At 30.5% G+C, this 17,754-nt stretch overlaps 1 protein-coding gene across 1 annotated transcript in view; it reads right to left on the bottom strand.

The window, feature by feature from the left end:
• Jhbp2 (Juvenile hormone binding protein 2) overlaps positions 1-17,754 on the bottom strand; it is a 178,563-nt gene that overhangs the window by 138,034 nt on the left and 22,775 nt on the right. The gene's annotated exons all lie outside the window — the stretch shown is intronic.

The following is a 17,754-nucleotide window of genomic DNA, read 5'->3' as shown; positions in this document are numbered from 1 at the left end:
TATATTATTTAGACCTTTTACGTTATATTATATACAAAAAAGGTTTTTCGCGTAAGTGGTGTGTGCCAGTTTATACTATGTCCGGTGGTGGATCATTTTCAACGAGATCTTAAAATTCGTAAATTAATATCTGCATTTCACTTACTGCTGAGCATCTCAATCAAGTAGTCGAACTTTTTATTTTGCGAAATTTATATTCAGATTCTGTCTCTATTGCTTTTTTTCAACATATCTAAGGTATGTTAATTATATAAGACAGATATTTTATCTTTAGCTTGGCAGTAAGAAGGCGTTATATCTTTCGAAAGCAAGGACGTTTGTGTTATTGGTAAATACTTTATGAATTCAGGTCGTTTTCTCTAAATAAATCAAATAGTAGTCCGACAGATGCAAAAGCAATAACATTTCATCAAATAATTTATCTCTCATGTTAATCTTTTAAGAAAATATAGGTATAAATAAAAAGTAATAATTAAGCAAAAGATTTTGATAGATATTTTTTTAACAGCGGCTTGTTTGAGAATCAATTAATCGTTTCGGTGTCACGTTGCTATAACTTATAAATCAGGCGTTTCTAAAAAAAAAAGAACAATTTAATATTGAAATATTTTTTCCAAAATCAACTCAAATTAAAAATGTTATCTTATGATTATCTTAAATGATTAATAATATATCGCAACCGATGTAACGTTCATATTATATAAAAATGTGTACAAGCATTAGATTTTTTTAATGATGAACTTGTTAAAAATTAAAAAGTCACTCTGATCCCGTTATGAGGCTCACTTATGCCGCCTTAACATTGCCTAATAAAGGCAAATGGCACTCAAATCATCTGAGATTGCTTACAAATATAGAGAGAATGTTCCAGCCGGTTTCATCGTACCTTATATTAATCTAAATTCCTCAAAATGGCTTCAAAATCACACCTTGTTGACATACATATGTAGATATTTACTATTGAATACATATAAGAGATTAAAAACAGATTTAACCGACATAAATTCAATTCATCAATTCAATTCAAGGACATTATTTTTAAATAAAAAATTAATTATTTTATATAAATGAGTATAAGTTTTCTCAATAAGATTTGACCTCTGCAACCCCATGAATAATTATTACGACAAAATGAAATATTTAACAAATAAATTGATTATTTTATTCGGTTTTGAATTACCTAATAATTATTCTTCAACTAATCTAGACGAAAACTATGACGTAAATGAGTAACCTATAAATATATAAATAAGAAATTAACTACAATAAAATTAAAATAAACTACTTAAACAAGAAAAGTATATTATTTTAAATGTTACTCGTAACTCATTGTAGTTTATTTCTTCAAACTAGATAGGTACATAGTTTGAAATAAAAACCAATATTTAATCATAATTAAAGTAATTGATTTAAATTTTATAAGAATAATAAATTACAGAAAGAAGTACAGACTAAAAAACTTCAACATCAGTGTTGTTATCATGGTGGCAGAATCAAGTGCAATGTCTGCGTAGGCCCTCAGGAGGTGAACGGCATGCTAGAACAAGCTTCACAGCTATAAAAAATAAAAATAAAACTGCGAAAAATGCATCCTTCATTAAATTACATAGTTCAAACACGCCAATGAGTAATAAATAATATTTATTATTATCGAATACCGAAAGTGTGAACAAATGTAAAAAAAAAAATTTACTTTACTTCTTTTTTGTCAAAGAACTATGTCCGTTCGGCCTAGTTCTCATAAATTTATATCGATAAATATAATGTATAGGATTTGATAAATATTTAAAAAAAATTAGGTCATTTTCATAAATCGGTTTTAGTAAATATATTGCTAAAGGACGTTAATTATAATTATCTAAATTATAATTCCAACAATCAGTAAGATTTTATTACATTGCGTTTGGAAATCAATTAAATCTTTAAGACTATTACAACCTTCATTTACTTGGTTTATTTTATTTTAATGACATAGATATTAGCTGACGTCATTGATGTTATTCACAGATAAAAATAAACGACAAAGAGTTGATGAGAAATACCTTTACTATTTGAGAGAATTGTTATGGGAACATCAGAACATACCGCAAACAAAGGTCACATTCCTAATGTAATCGAGAAAAGGTCAAAACGTCTTCTGTTACTATTAAATCGTTAGGATGCTAGAGAATAATAATAATAAATGCAAATCCGTAATGGCATCACTACATTTAAATTTGGAAGACGTTCTTCTGGAAACTTAAGACGCCCTTTTAAATTTTAAATTCTACAAATATAATATTATAGTTTTTGTGATATATATACATATATAGCAACAAACAGTTATGTAATAGCTCTTAATGTCCCACGGCTAAGTTAAGGCTTCCTTTTCTTAAGGGTAAGGTTTGGAGCTTTTACAGGGCGCTTTGAGTAAATATATAATTGCTTGTCCTGGCTTCTAAATTTTTACTTACAGTTTTGTAGCCCTGCGATCGCGCTACCTAACAGGATCCAATCTAAACCATCCACTCAAAGCACACCAAAAATTACATCTAAACGTGTACAACCGATTATAAGGAGTTCAGTTACAGTCAATAATCCTTAAATTGTCGCCTTGTACCGTAAAATAAAAAATAACCACAATTAAAATTAATATTTACATATATTTTTTACCCGTAGATCTTATCCCTAAGAGATGGTGTAGTGATCTATCTCGTAGTTTAGCCAGCGTTTGCAATGTAAGCGCAAAAAATGTGTTTATTTCCGAGCTTACATTAGAGATCTCTAAAATTATCAGTGTTTCTCTACGATATTATGCATGTATTCTATAATCCTTCCTCTTGAAACACCCGCATTAAAATCCGTTGCGTAGTTTTAAAGATCTAAGCATTCACAGGGACAGACAGACAGCGGGAAGCGATTTGTTTCATACGATGTAGTGATTGCTTATGATTATATATGATGATATAATGATCGTCATAATAATTAAAAATCTGTTATTACTGTTACTCGTCTATTATCATTATCTCATCGTATGTCCAATCTAAATTAGTCAAATCACAACTTCGTGAGTTCAGGGATAAAAGTGAAATATATTCATATACGCGGCTAGTCAATACGAACTGTATGATAAATGCTTTTATTGATGCTGTTGTTTCTGGTTTTTCCCCGGGGACTAGCGTTGAGACTCTTTCGTTTTAAGGGTTGCCTAGTGGAAGTCAATAATTTGTTTTTATAATCATGCCAGCATAACCACAAATAGTAATAATAATAAGAAGAACTCCTCATTGCGACAAAGTCATTTACATGAGAACTTTGCCTTCAATATAGATTAATATGATCTTTTACAGCAAGTTATTTAAGTGAATATATTAAAAAATATTACAGATTTAAAATGCAGGACATATCGGTTTGTTTTGTCTAATGAAAAAAAAATGTGAACGTTGTATATGAAGACATTCTGTTGTATACTTAGTATCAATATTGCACCCGTTCGAATCCGGATGAGTCTCTAGTAATTAATATAACAGTTGTTCTGCGAAACATTCGACATTTTTGGAGGAGATCAGAGTACACAAAAGTGAAAAATATTAAGCTTATTTATTGATATATATTAAGTTTTGAAATTTGAAATTATTTTGATTATGAATTTTATAACAAAGAGTAACTTCTTTTAACATTGTCGTTAAAGTGCTTAGCATATTTTATTAGCTTAAACATCTAAAATCACAAAGCGTATCAACAAAATATATAAAAGGAAGCCAAAAATATCGATGACGAATAATCCAAAGAAGATATAAAACTTACTTAGTCATATTAAAAAAAAAAGACAGCTCCCACCAAATGACGTCATAGAGCTTACGGTGATTCATCTAGATGCTTATCACTCTTGTCCCTAAAGACAAGATAAGACGATTGCCAAATTATAGCGTAGATAAACCAATAAATGCCTAATGCAAAAAATATTTTCAAGTGTCAAAATGTTAACATTGATTTGAACATTTTAAAAAACTTAAAAAAAGTTTTGCTAAGCTTTTGTTTGAATGCAAATTGGAAAACTTAATTTTTTTTTTATCAATTTTAATCGGTTTTCTATATTTTGTTGATGAAAATTCCTAATAAATTTTATTCAACCAAAATGGAACCGTAATTACAACACTCTAGTATTCATTTTGCGTCGACCCTTATCTCAAACATGAATGTATTCGTTCAAAGACTTATCCGTATACTGATTCGAATGGAAATAAAACCGTAAGAAAGCAAATGACTGCCTCACGGCAAGTGATCACCTTTGCACTTTGACTTCGTAAGGGTATCGACTACTCTTAGTATTGTCAGCGCACCTCGTCTCTCTAACTATGGATCAAATAATACTAATATATTGTTATGTATTGACTAATTATTATTGGTTTATTTGGTGGTAGGTCTTTGTGCGAGTCCGTCTGGATAGGTACCATAAACTTATCATATATTCTACCGGCAAACAGCGGTACTTTTTATTTTTGTGTTCCGGCTTAAAAGGTGAACAAAGGTGAACCAGTGTAACTGCTGCAACAAGGTACATAAAATCTTAGCTCTTGGTGGCGCATTGATGTGGTGGAAGAAATAGTTAAAATCTGTTGCAGCGCCAATTTCTATGGGCGGTGGTGGCTATTTACCATAAGGTGACCCATTTGTCCGTCCGCCTAATTATATCTAAAAGCAAAAAATAACAATTTTCTTTATTTATATTTCTAAATATAACACCCGTAGGTTGCAGGACCCTACAGTATGCGGAGGACGAAGAGTCGGGTGCTTTCGTCTTTAGCCGATGATGATGGATGGATTATATGTACGCACACATAAAGAGATCACTAATACCTAGCATAGTTTGCCGGATCGGTTGACGTTTGTCGTTGCTCCGATGCTTAAACCAAAAGTAACAAAACCTTCGTCAGTAAAAAGGCTATCCTATATATCTATTTATCCTATACAAAAAAATAATTATTCAAATCTTACCGATAGATTCTATGATGAGTGCTACAAACAAAATATTCGGCTTTTAATATTATATTTACATTTATCCACATTACTTTCGCGCACTTCTTAAATTTATCTCTCAGAATATAGAGCAAATATTATATATGTTTAAATAAATCCGTTAACGTTTCGTGGTAGAAGCCTAGCGCAACATATTTGCCGTCATCGTCTGCAATACTTTATCCTGATTTGAAGGGTAGAAGAACTAGCATTGTAAGCACAAGAGTCATCTCAGACCAGCTCATCGATGATGCGTGAAATTCCAATGTAGATAAACAGGTGACCACTCACATGGCTAACTGATTCATCCAACTAGGTACAAAACAGTACATATTATCCACTTATATTATTAGGAATGCCATCTTTTGACGAAACTTTGGCCAACGCGGCCAATATCCAAGACCAACCAACTGCACAGAAGATATAAGACACACGTTTACACACGTGTACATAAACGTTGGTTTGTTCTCTTCCCCTACTTTCGGAATTCCATGAGACGACAATTCGATATTAATGAAGCATCATATGCATGACCACAGTACTTTTATTAATTCAGAGAAAAAATAGTGTAACATACACAAGGTACAAACTCCTGCTGCTTCTTTTCTAGTTTCGAGTTTCTAGACTGAAATCCTCACAAACTTCTAACGCTGGTAGCGAACCAACGACTTCAAGTCCAATAAATTCATGCGATAACCGCTACACCAATGGGGCATTCGAGACTATTATTATTGCTAATATTTAAAAGATTCTTAAGTCTTAAATTGATTTGTGACGTACAAACCTGCGTATATAATATCACTTGTAAGTTATCGAGTCTCATTTAACTGTTCATTTACTATATACTTATTATTACCATATATTTACTCACACACGTGTACATAAACTACTACATAGGAACACATGTGTACTATTATAAATTTAATAACTTTAATTGTATTTTGATAAACAGTACTAATTTTTTCTTCTTTCACGGATTCTACTGCTGTTCACATAACAGATTCGTATGAATGAAAAACCGGGATAATTATTATATATATTATTAGAATATTTATTGAGGTTCTTTTTATAGATCGTAAATATTCTTAAATAGTCATCTATAAATAATCACTTCGGAAATATTAAATAATTTTTTTAAATAAAAATGTAAAGTTTTTTTAGTTGTGACTTGTTTTAAATTGAATTTGAAGTAAATAATTTTAATGATTATATCATATAACTGTGTGTATATATATTTTTTTATTTAAACTATATTGTTATTGAATAGCATCGAAAGAACCGTACGTCTCTGAAATTATATCAATAACATTGCACTAAGGTGCATTATTCTGAAACAAGTGAACATTACGGAATATATCTTCGTCTCTCTTTTCCTTTATTGAAATAGAACGAGACGTATGACTTGAATGAGTACTGCTTTCAGTATAAATGTTTGTATCAAACCTGTTGGACAACCTCTAGTCACGACTCTGGGTTCAAATTTCGAGTAACTGAGCTCCGGAGACTAAATAAAGCGGTACAAGCCGGAGTCAGAGAAACAAGAAAAGCATTTTATTATTTAACTTAAGAGTAAATAATAACAATGTGGAACCTCTTTGCTAGCCGTTTGAAGGACTCGTCAGTTCATTTTGCACCTTCGACACTTATTTTTTTTAATTTCGCTTTAATAAGCCACAAATAATAATAAATTCAACACTAATTAGATTTCCTCTAAATTAATAAAACAAATAAAATAATTAGAACAAGAATATCTTGAATACTTGTAAGCAACACATATTTATTGTACAATTGCTTGCTGGTATTCATTGTATGCTCAACCAAATCTGACAATATAAAAGGTTTGAGCAAACCTGCAAGTGGCTATTTATTTTCGCGAGAGATTAAAATTAATTTGACCGTCCCTACTTATTTTAATTTTGATAGCTTGATAAAATCAATAGGCCACTTTAGGTCACAAATTATCTTTAAGACCACTACAAATATATTCATGATCTTGATAAGGCCCTTTACTAACTAATAATATGTACACGTATTTGTGTTGATTATCCAAAGACGAGAGATAGATATCGCTCGCTACTTCGCCCGCGTTTTAGGTATAAAATAGCCGGTATCCTTACTTAGGGCTCAAGCTTACTTCATAAAAAAATCATCAAATTTAAAAAGTGGTGTAGCCGTAAAAGCGTAACAGACAAACAGAGTTACTTTCGCAACTTATAATATTAGTATATTACAGCCTGTAAATTTCCCACTGCTAGGCTAAGGCTTCCTCTCCCTTTGAGTAGAAGGTCTGGAGCATATTCCACCACGCTGCTCCAATGCGGGTTGATGGAATACACGTGTGGCAGATTTTCGTTGAAATTAGACACATACAGGTTTCCTCACGATGTTTTCCTTCACCGCCGAGCACGAAATGAATTATAAACACAAATTAAGCACATGACAATTCAGTGGTGCTTGCCTGGGTTTGTACCCGAAATCATCGGTTAAGATGCACGCGTTCTAACCACTGGGCCATCTCGGCTCAGTCTTCAGTTATGAATAATAAATATGAAACTACTCGAACACCCTAAACCATGTGGAGTACCGCTAAAACGTACGTTTTATACCAACTGTATTTTGATTTTATTAATTTTAAACTATTAATTATTATTATTTTTATAATATTCACAATAAGTGCCATGGTATTCGTATTAATACGAAGCAACTGGATCTTTAGATCAGGTAAGAATCTATACTAATATTATAAATGCAAAAGTAACTCTGTCTTTCAAACTCTGTTACTCTTTCATGACCAAACCACTCAACCGAATTTGATAAAATCTGGTATGAAGTAAACTTCAACCAAAAGAAGAACATAGTCTACTGTTTTATGCCTATCACCTGACGACCAACCCTTAAAACAGAAGAAAAACCACGGGTGACAACTACTGGCGATACATTCGATGCAATAAAAATATTACAATGTTATGTGACCATAGACTGGATAAGAAACTAAGCTCATCAGAAAGGGTTTTTGAACAACATACCTATATACACATTTCATCAATAATTCTAATTGAATAAATGAATATTATGCTATAAAACGATTACATTAAGTAAATTATGTAACAATTTATTTATAAATAACTCTAATTGCTATAAAGTAATATGTATTATAGTTTAATTTATCATTCGATTGTTATTATATTGTAATTTATATAATGTATAATCGCAAAGAACAATCGTTTTATTGAATTGATTAATTTCATACAACTTAATTAACAGACTACAATTAAATATAATTACAATTATACAATTTCATTACTAATTTGTTAAAACAATTGTTTTTTCACTTTGATTTGTTTTTAAAGATGGCTGCTTGAATTTTGGCAAAAAGGATAGTGGATAGTCCACCTTTTTATTTTCATACACTCGCCACATCTGTCTATTACCTCCTTAGACGGTGATATAATTTCATATTCTAACTCGACTTACCTACTTTTTTTGTTAATGTCTTTCGTTCAACGACTTATTCATTATTACTTTATATTGTCGCTTGTTATTTTGTATAGCTGATGTTTGTATCATTGCGCGCTAATCTCAGGAAGTGTCAGCCTGATTTGAATGATATTTTTTGCATTTGATAGCTTTAGGTTACTTGAAGAAATTTTATAGATTATTTAACTTGACGCCACATACAGTTATTTTATTTTGTTTTGTTTTGTTTTACTTCTGAGTTCTGATAATCAAACTAATATATTTTTTTATGTTAATTGTATAATATATGTAAAACATTTATATGCTTTTGAGATAACGCCATTATTTATACCGGCAATTGTTAATATTGTGAATAAATTAGATAATCAAAAAAATCATTTATTGTTTCTAGCAGTATTATTAATATCAGAGATATGAAACGCCGTATTATTGAAGTTTAAAGTATTTAAGAATTACTTTTTTTATAACAATCAAAGAATATAGCTTTAACTTGTAGCAAGGTTAAAATCCTGCGAGTTACAGTGCGTAAGTAACACGTCACTTGCCCCCACCTGACGTCGGCCCCCGACCTGCGGCGACTCCTACAACCAGGGGTAACAAAACTTTGGTGCTAATTTTAAGAACATTTATTTCTTGATTTCTTGACATTTTTAATAACTCTATAGTATTTTAAATTAGTTATTTATTATTAAAGTTTAAATGATGTGCAAATAATATTAAATTATGTTATGTATATTAGTTCATTAAATTCTTATTCCATTATTTTCGACAAGAATCACCGATACTACAATTAGACCGCATCGTAACAACTTGCAGAAACACTAACATAACTTGTTAATATTTAAAATAGAAAACCACTTTTACAGTTACAGTAATCCTGATAAATTGTATATCTATAATGTTATATATTTTAATGTAAAGGCATTTCATAGATATTATTTTTTATTTTATGACGCTTTTCCCGTTTAAATCTGAACTTTTTCCATTTACTTTCTGTACATTTATAAACTATACGGTCCAATTACACTTAACGTATGCAAAACTATTAATATTTACTATGAATCATATGACCTATCGTTCCTAGACCGGTTTGATGTTACCAAAAGCATTGTTTGCCTTGACGCCCAACATCAAATGTCAGATTAACATATAATCTTTGCTGTTCTCGTATTATGAAACCCTTTAAACCAAAATAAAAACTTGTGTATTGTACGTTAGTTAAAGGTACCTAGTGTGTGCTAGTCTGTCATAGATAGTTTCTATACAAGTATTTAATAGTTGTTGGTATAAAATCGTAGATCTAAGGGTTGGTGGCTTATTCACAATGTAACGGCTGGTTAATATTTCATATAGTGCAATATTTATGGTTTGTGGTGACCACTAACCATGTAGCCGATTGGTTAATCTATATGAAATAAACATAAAAATAAATAAAAACTGTTTTTATACAAGATAAAACAATGACGACCTTTATTAAAAAATAATATTTTCCGTGGCTAATTTTTTCGTTAATTTTATGTCAAAAGTTTTCATATTAATTTTCTATTATCATGGATCTGATTACAATCAAATTGCATACTAAATAAAACATGTCTTTTTATATTCTTTCTAAAACAATGACATAAAGGCTATTAACATCTGTACGTACCTGTAACGTTTTGCTTAGTTCCTGCCTGCTGCTCCTGAGGTAGAGGAAGAATGACGTAATCGACTATTCAAGGTCTAAAAACTATGGGGGATCTTCCTGCTTATGTTATACTTCACTTTTTCGACTGTTTTTTTGACGGCGATTTTTTTTTAAAGCATTTTTATTTAACGGCGAAAATGTCATCCTTTACTGTGACCAAATCAGATGTTGTTAAATTCACAACTTTTTCTACGTGATATTGCTGAAATAATTAACTCTTCATTTCTCACAAAAGACAGTTTTCGATATATTTTATTTATGAAGATCAACACAACTAATTAAGGTTAAACGTACATTTTAAAAAATAATAAAGATAAAGAACTTCTTCCTTGTTTCTTATTACAAATGAATTAAATAATTAATTTAAAAATTAAATATATTTTTCAAATTAATGACAAAAAGGTCAATACATCTAGTTCATAACACGTCATATTATAACAACCATTAAAAAAACCCTAATTCTTAATATTTAATTATGTGTTTTAACAATTAATCGATATTAAAATGATTTTCTCATTAAAAAACCGTTTTTGTCGTAAAAACATTATAAATTTTTCAAGTGTTATCTCTATGACACAGACCACAAATACTTAAGGCAATAAAAAATAACTGCATTTTGATTGGATTCACAATTGAAGATTGAAGTTTGAACCCATTTAAATTGTTATCAAAAAATAGAAAAACAATCTTAAAAATAAAAACATATTAAAACATATTTTGTAAGATATTATTATATCCATATAAGAACTCTGAACAAATTAATATTATTCATAAAAATATTTAAAAAAAAACATAGTATCGTGTTTTTTTGTTAAGAAACATGACACATATTAATCTGATTACATTTAAAGTTTTCAAGCGATTAAAAAAAGAGCAAAAACGTTAAATATACATCCGTCTCTTATCTACTCATATAAAATTATCAAGTGTAAGAGAGACACTTTATGCTAAAACGTCAACTATTACATTGAAGATCCTTGTATGAGTCACTTCTGTGTTTGTATCGTAACGGCTGTCGACGGTTGGGAATTGGGAATGACTTATTGTGTGTAAGCCTTCAATCTTACTTAGGACAATTGAGCCAATCACTCAGAAAATTAAAAATCCCCTAATATATAACTATTAAAACAGGAAACTATTTGAAATAAACAGTTTTTGACTTCGCTAATGACGTTAATATGCATTGGTCAAGTAACAATTGTTATAAAATTAGCGCTTAATATTTAATTTACTAAAATCTACCTACGTTTAAAATTGTTAAGTAGGTAATGACATTTAAGTAGTTTTTTGTTTTAATATAATATGTTAAATTTTAACAGTTTTAAAAATATTTTTTTATTATAGTCCGATCACGTGGTACTTGTTATCAGCACCAACAGTGTATCCAAGATTTCAACTCTATCGGTTAAGTAGAACTTTATTATAATAGAATTTTATTAATTTGTAAGTTTTAAACGAAACCTAACAGTTGGGCGATATTCCATAAAAATAGTTACCTATTATGTGAATTATAATTTAATAAAAAAAATCGAATTAATTTTCCACTTATAAATCCTTTCGAAATTGAATCAAAATTCAAAAACAAATATTTTTTTATTTCTTTATTAAAATGAACTGAGAATACATTAAAATGTTAAAGTTCGCATGACAATTGCTATAGTTATAAAAAACCAAATGTCTATGTTGTTAATGAAATTCCTTGCGATCATTTTGATTCATACGAGCTATAGTTGATTCATTGCAATTTATTTTTTGTATCATAATAATATTAATAAAGTTAAAAGTCATGAGCCAATGAGAAATATCCCAACACTCATATATCTCAGCTTACGTGAAGCCTAGTAAATTCAACAATGTAGTACTTACAAGAAATATGTACAAAAATGTTGAAAGAATTGCTTATTATGCGGATAGTAATTGAGCGAGCCACTTACATGCAAAGGAGACTTTAACATCCTTGATCATGAACTTGCCAATATGAAAAATAGTTTACAAATTACAGTGCATTTATCGCGCAAGGAATTATTTAGCATTATACACTACGAACTAGTCCAATCAACATATACGAAACTTGTATATAATTCATTAAAGGTTTTATGTATATTGGCTAAAATATGACGATATTCGTTGATGTGAAAGAATCATGCCGACTGGGAGACTTGCGTGCGCCCCATAAACCGAAAGAGTGATATTTATTAATAAAAACATTTTATACAGATCCTTGTTCCATGCGAACCCTACCGATTTTACTTTAAAAAAAAATTCAATCTCCAAACGTAAATTTAAGCATATTTACAGTTAGCACAGATTTCCGAACCACCCATGGATTAGTGTATTTGATATATGTAACGTAAATTATGATTATTTTTTTTAAACAAATTCTCTGGATACGTTCGAAAATAGGAAATTTTTGGGGCTGGTTTGAAATGTAATTTAATTTTTAATATTATGTCTATGTTAAAAGTATTTGGACATTATTAATTTGTTTTTGTCTATAATTCTGAACACTTAGACTATAAGTATGAGATGGATTATATAAACATTATATAATGATAAATATTTTATGATTATATTTAATTATTCTCCCAAATACAAAACAGGTAGACAATCGTCGCAGTGTAATGACTCAAGCATTAACGTTTTTTAGGAACATTATCTATTAACAACAGTTTAGGCCGCCTTGAATTACTGCAATGACCTTATGTAATGGCCGGACCTTGTTATTACATTACTAAAAAACTGTATTTAGATATTTCTTTCTATGTAAAACTAGTTTATTATTTTTAATTCAATGCCATAGAATAGCAATACAAACTTTTATTTATGATTGGAAGTTTTAGACGTAAATTGATCACCTCATGGTAAGTAAACGCCAATATAAATTGTCATTGGAATAAATAAAAACCTATTCGTCATATAATTCCTCCGCTTTCCTCTTAATTATATGATTTAAGAATGTCTATCAATTGCTCCCAAAATAAACTCTATCTCACTCACTCAAGTAATACTGTTTAGAAGAAGATTTATATGCGTCTCGGCTTCACGCGAGTACAATAATGGTACTTTTACAACTCTTAGAACAGATATAAATAGAAAATTTCTTGTTTTATTTCAACTAGGCAAGTTGAAAATTTGAAATCTTCGGGTTTTCTTTACAACTATGATATGCATGCATTACCTATAAACCTTTCTCTTGAATCGCTTTGTTTATTGATGAAAACCACTTTAAAATCCGTTGCGTAGTTTAAAAGATCTAAACGTAGAGACGGCGGAAGGCGACTCCGTTTTATTTATTCAAACCCAGGCAGGCACCACTGAATTTTCATGTGCTTAATTTGTGTTTATAATTCATCTCGTGCTCGGCGATGAAGGAAAACACCGTGAGGGTGCAAGTTTCTGCATGTGTCTAATTCCAACGAAATTCTGCCACATATGTATTCCATCAACCCGCATTGGAGCAGCGTGGTGGAGTATGCTCCAAACCTTCTCCTCAAAGGGAGAGGAGGCCTTAACCCAGCAGTGGGAAATTTACAGGCTGCTAATGTATGTAATGTGTATGTGCTAAATCTTATAAAACACGTGCAAGTCCTCTGTACATTCTCAGAGCTACCACCTGTGTTTATTATTAGATGGAAGCTAAACGAGTGGATGACCCCTCATATTCATAATAATGTTCACCCGACTGCCCTAGAACTGGCCAATCAGAATTATATTGTAGTATTTTACACGTGCATGTTTTGTTAAATTTCTTTAAGTGTTAAAACACCTATTATCCACTAAATAAAAAGTATCAATTTACTTATAAGAACACTTCTTGGACTAACCATTAGCGGATTAAGAATAAGCTGAATGAATCAAATAGCATGTCTTGGACAAATTTAAGCGTTCTCATATTAACAATAAACAGCTTACGTTAAGAATTCCTTTTTATATACCAATAAAAAATTCCTGCACATCCTCCCATTCACAGCTCAGGTAAAGGCGGATACTCACGACAGTGGGTACGTGTCCCGTTTAGTCTCAGAATAAATAATAAATTTGAAATGGCATAACAACTTTCAGTCAGATCAGGTTCAATGGAAATCTACTGGCAATTTGCCACCGTTGCCTATAGACATTAGAATTATAAAAAATATATTTCTTAGTTTAGTTTTTATATTTAAATCGCTAGAGTCCCTTGTATCTTTAGTTACTGGCATTAGGTACATATATTTAATGCTTAGTATTGCTGATCGGCGGTAGAATGTACTGTGTAGGCATCCATTTGCATTGTGTAAGTCCTTCCATCAAACACTTCCTGCGAAATATTTTAATATACTAAAGAAACAAATAAGCAAATAACATCGATTTTTTAGCAAATTACCTCCCATTTTTTTCCAAATAAGGCTTCCAAATATGAACAACAACAACGTACGTGTGTTTATGAACAGTAAATATTGCTCACTTATCTGTCACTGATAGTTCAAAGAATATTACAACGTATTTATATTCAAGTAATATTTATATTGGTTTGCACCAATTCTCGAAACAGTAGACCAAATATTTGCGACTGCCAATATATATTTTGTTGTGAGATTAATTAGCAGTACCGTGACTAAAATTGTTATTTTTAATACAAAGAGAACACAGTAAACAGAATTTAATAAAAAAAATCTTATAATTATTATTAATCAGTATCACAGATAAATAATATTTAGGTTTTTTAAATTTGTTTGATGTCATTTCTAGTGCAAATAAGATCTAACTCTAAAAAAATATGCGAAGCTCTTTATTTAAAGATAATAAACCCCGTTGAACTCTCGTCAGTTTCCCTTGGAAAAGTTTATATCATTTGCATTTATGATTCAAGAGGCTTAGATAAGATGGTTTTATGCATTAATTTCTAATCAAATGTACATTAGTTTGCAGATATTTCTTTTGACTGTAAATCAAAATTTCAATACAATGTATAAATTAAATACATATGACTTTTTTAATTACTATTTATTATGTTTAGTACTGGCTGTATAAAATTAAAACTATCACCTTTGCCATGTGATTAAATGTATCAAACATATTTAAAACATATTCGAGAAAGAATATTTATTTATAAAAAAATAAATATCCTAAAAAAGTATCACTAAAGCAATCCTTGCATTGGAATTTTATGAATGCCTGAAACCTAAAGTAAAACGAAGTTATAGCAGTGTTGCCAGTCAAAATATAATCCAACGCAAGGAAGTTCATCCGATAACATGTGCTGTCACAGTCCAGTGCTCGCCCCACTTGTAAGAGCCACTTCCCTTAACCTTTCCACTTGAATCCGTGACACTTTCTTATTTTACTTCAACACGTTGCTATTATACATGATAACATACATGTTTATATATGTGGTAAGAATGAGCAAGCGCATGTATGAGTTAGCGCCTAATATCACTCACTGACCGGTAATGTGGCGATGACATTTGAAAAAATCTGTATAAATTAAAAAAAAAAAAAGAAAATATTATTAGTAAAGAAAACTTTTAATTGGACTTACATGCTCGTCTGGGAATTACCGTTTAATCTATTATACCATTACCCACAGCGTTGAATGATGGTATTAGAGAGTCACACACTTAAGACTCGATAACAAAAAGTTGAATTTTGTATTTAGATACATATATCTGACATAAGCTAAATGATATATATGTAGTAACAACAGGTGGACTAATTGCTTTGTTGGCTTATGTACTTTCATATTTATTTAAAAACAAACGAACAACTCTTATTAAACAGTTACCTTCGGATAAATAGTTTGCGCTATTGGAAATATAAACCTTTTCTAGCTAAGTCAATGTTTCGCCAACCACAGAATTTGGAGTGTTATATTATATGTTATATTTAAACTGGAACAGAAGTATTGCTATTTGGTGGTAGAATAGCCGGTGACTAGGTGATACCAGTCGTACCTTCACAACTACCACCCGTGAAATTAAACTTATTTTATTTAAAATATTTATCACAGCATTAAAATAACATTCAGACAGTGTAATTTAAGTTTGTCAAATGAGTTTTTATATTGAATATCCTTGAACAGCTTACAGAATTACTTTAAAAATATTTATTCTTTACCAAAATATAGCGAACTCAATATTACTTGTATGAAACATAATTAATAATTCCTTGACACTGAGTAATATATCAACATACATTTTGAAATAATTAGCTTGGTCAGTATTTTTTAATAAATACACGTTCTTCGCTAAATCATGCCATTGCTAAAATAATGTCAATGATGCAACATAGAAAAGTAGATCGTACGTACGCTTATCGAGAAATTCTTGTTTCAACTTAAATATAGGCCGGTACGATTTCATGAACACACTTAACACAATAAACAATAATGATAAAATTTGGTTGAATGCCTGTTAGAATTTTGATCAACAAATATCCACATGTATGAATCCACTAAAACAGAACTAGAATAATGATAGTGATGATATGATTATGATCGGTAGGATATCCCACGATCCTGATTGATTGATCTGACTGCGTAATGCGAAATTGGAAATCGAACACGACCGGAAAGAGCGGCGCAGGACCAACGACTTCGCGTACTTTCTGAGATACAGGAGTCTTAACAATGACAGCTCGAAGCTAAACTCCTAATCAGACCTAATGACAATATATTGGTCGAGAATCCCAATAACGTTTACTTAGTCAACCCGCGGTTTGAGCCCAGCATCTCAGGATCTGCAATCTTGTAAGATCTAAAGATATATACCTAATATGTAAGGTGCACTCCGTGATGATGGACCGGAGCCGGAGCATTTCTCGATATATAACGTTAGTGAAAGCTGAATAGTTAAATTAATCTATCTAGTATGTCTATCTCTGTCACACACAATAGTTTCCAATATATTCATCTCGTAATAAAGAAGAGACTGACCTTATAAATATCGAGATAAATATAACTAAAGACAATTGAAAGCGCAAACCTGTAACTTGTTGACATTATGAGGAAACCGACATTTTTCTGCGAATCTATAAATGATTCAATACAATACCATTAAAGGAACTATTCATCTCTCACGAACGCATTATGCATTGATTAATTCCAACAAAAGGGCCTTTTGTTCAACTAGACAGACGAATGAATATTTTTAAACATATCTGAAAAAACGTAGTTCGTTAATAATAAATAACAACTCAATATTATGTAATGAGCCTCTTGTCGTTACAGGGAATATGATAATGTACTATATTAAACTATCTGTTACATATGCCCCTGGGCCTCTAGCTAGTGGCTAAGCTTAGCGAGCAACCACGTCATGTAGTTTACATATCAACCTGTCCGTGCGTGTCATAAAAACACTCCCATCGTTTTTTCAAAACGCATCAAAAGAAGTATAAATAAAATCCTTCAAAAATATTTCATTTTCAATGTATCTCTTACGGAAATTTCTGTAATATAAATGTGTATTATGAATTCGAACAAATATGATATCTGATCGATTTGTAAGCGTAAAGCTACTTATATGAAAGATAGCTTAGTCTAAGACACAATACTAATAGTAATACAACACCTTATTAATTTTATTATAAGATATATAATATCAAGGTAAGTGAGG

The sequence above is a fragment of the Vanessa tameamea genome, chromosome 5, assembly GCF_037043105.1.
Source record: "Vanessa tameamea isolate UH-Manoa-2023 chromosome 5, ilVanTame1 primary haplotype, whole genome shotgun sequence".
In the NCBI taxonomy this organism is placed as follows: domain Eukaryota; kingdom Metazoa; phylum Arthropoda; class Insecta; order Lepidoptera; family Nymphalidae; genus Vanessa; species Vanessa tameamea.
The sequence above is the reverse complement of the archived record's forward strand: the minus strand, read 5'-3'. Positions and strand labels throughout refer to the sequence as shown.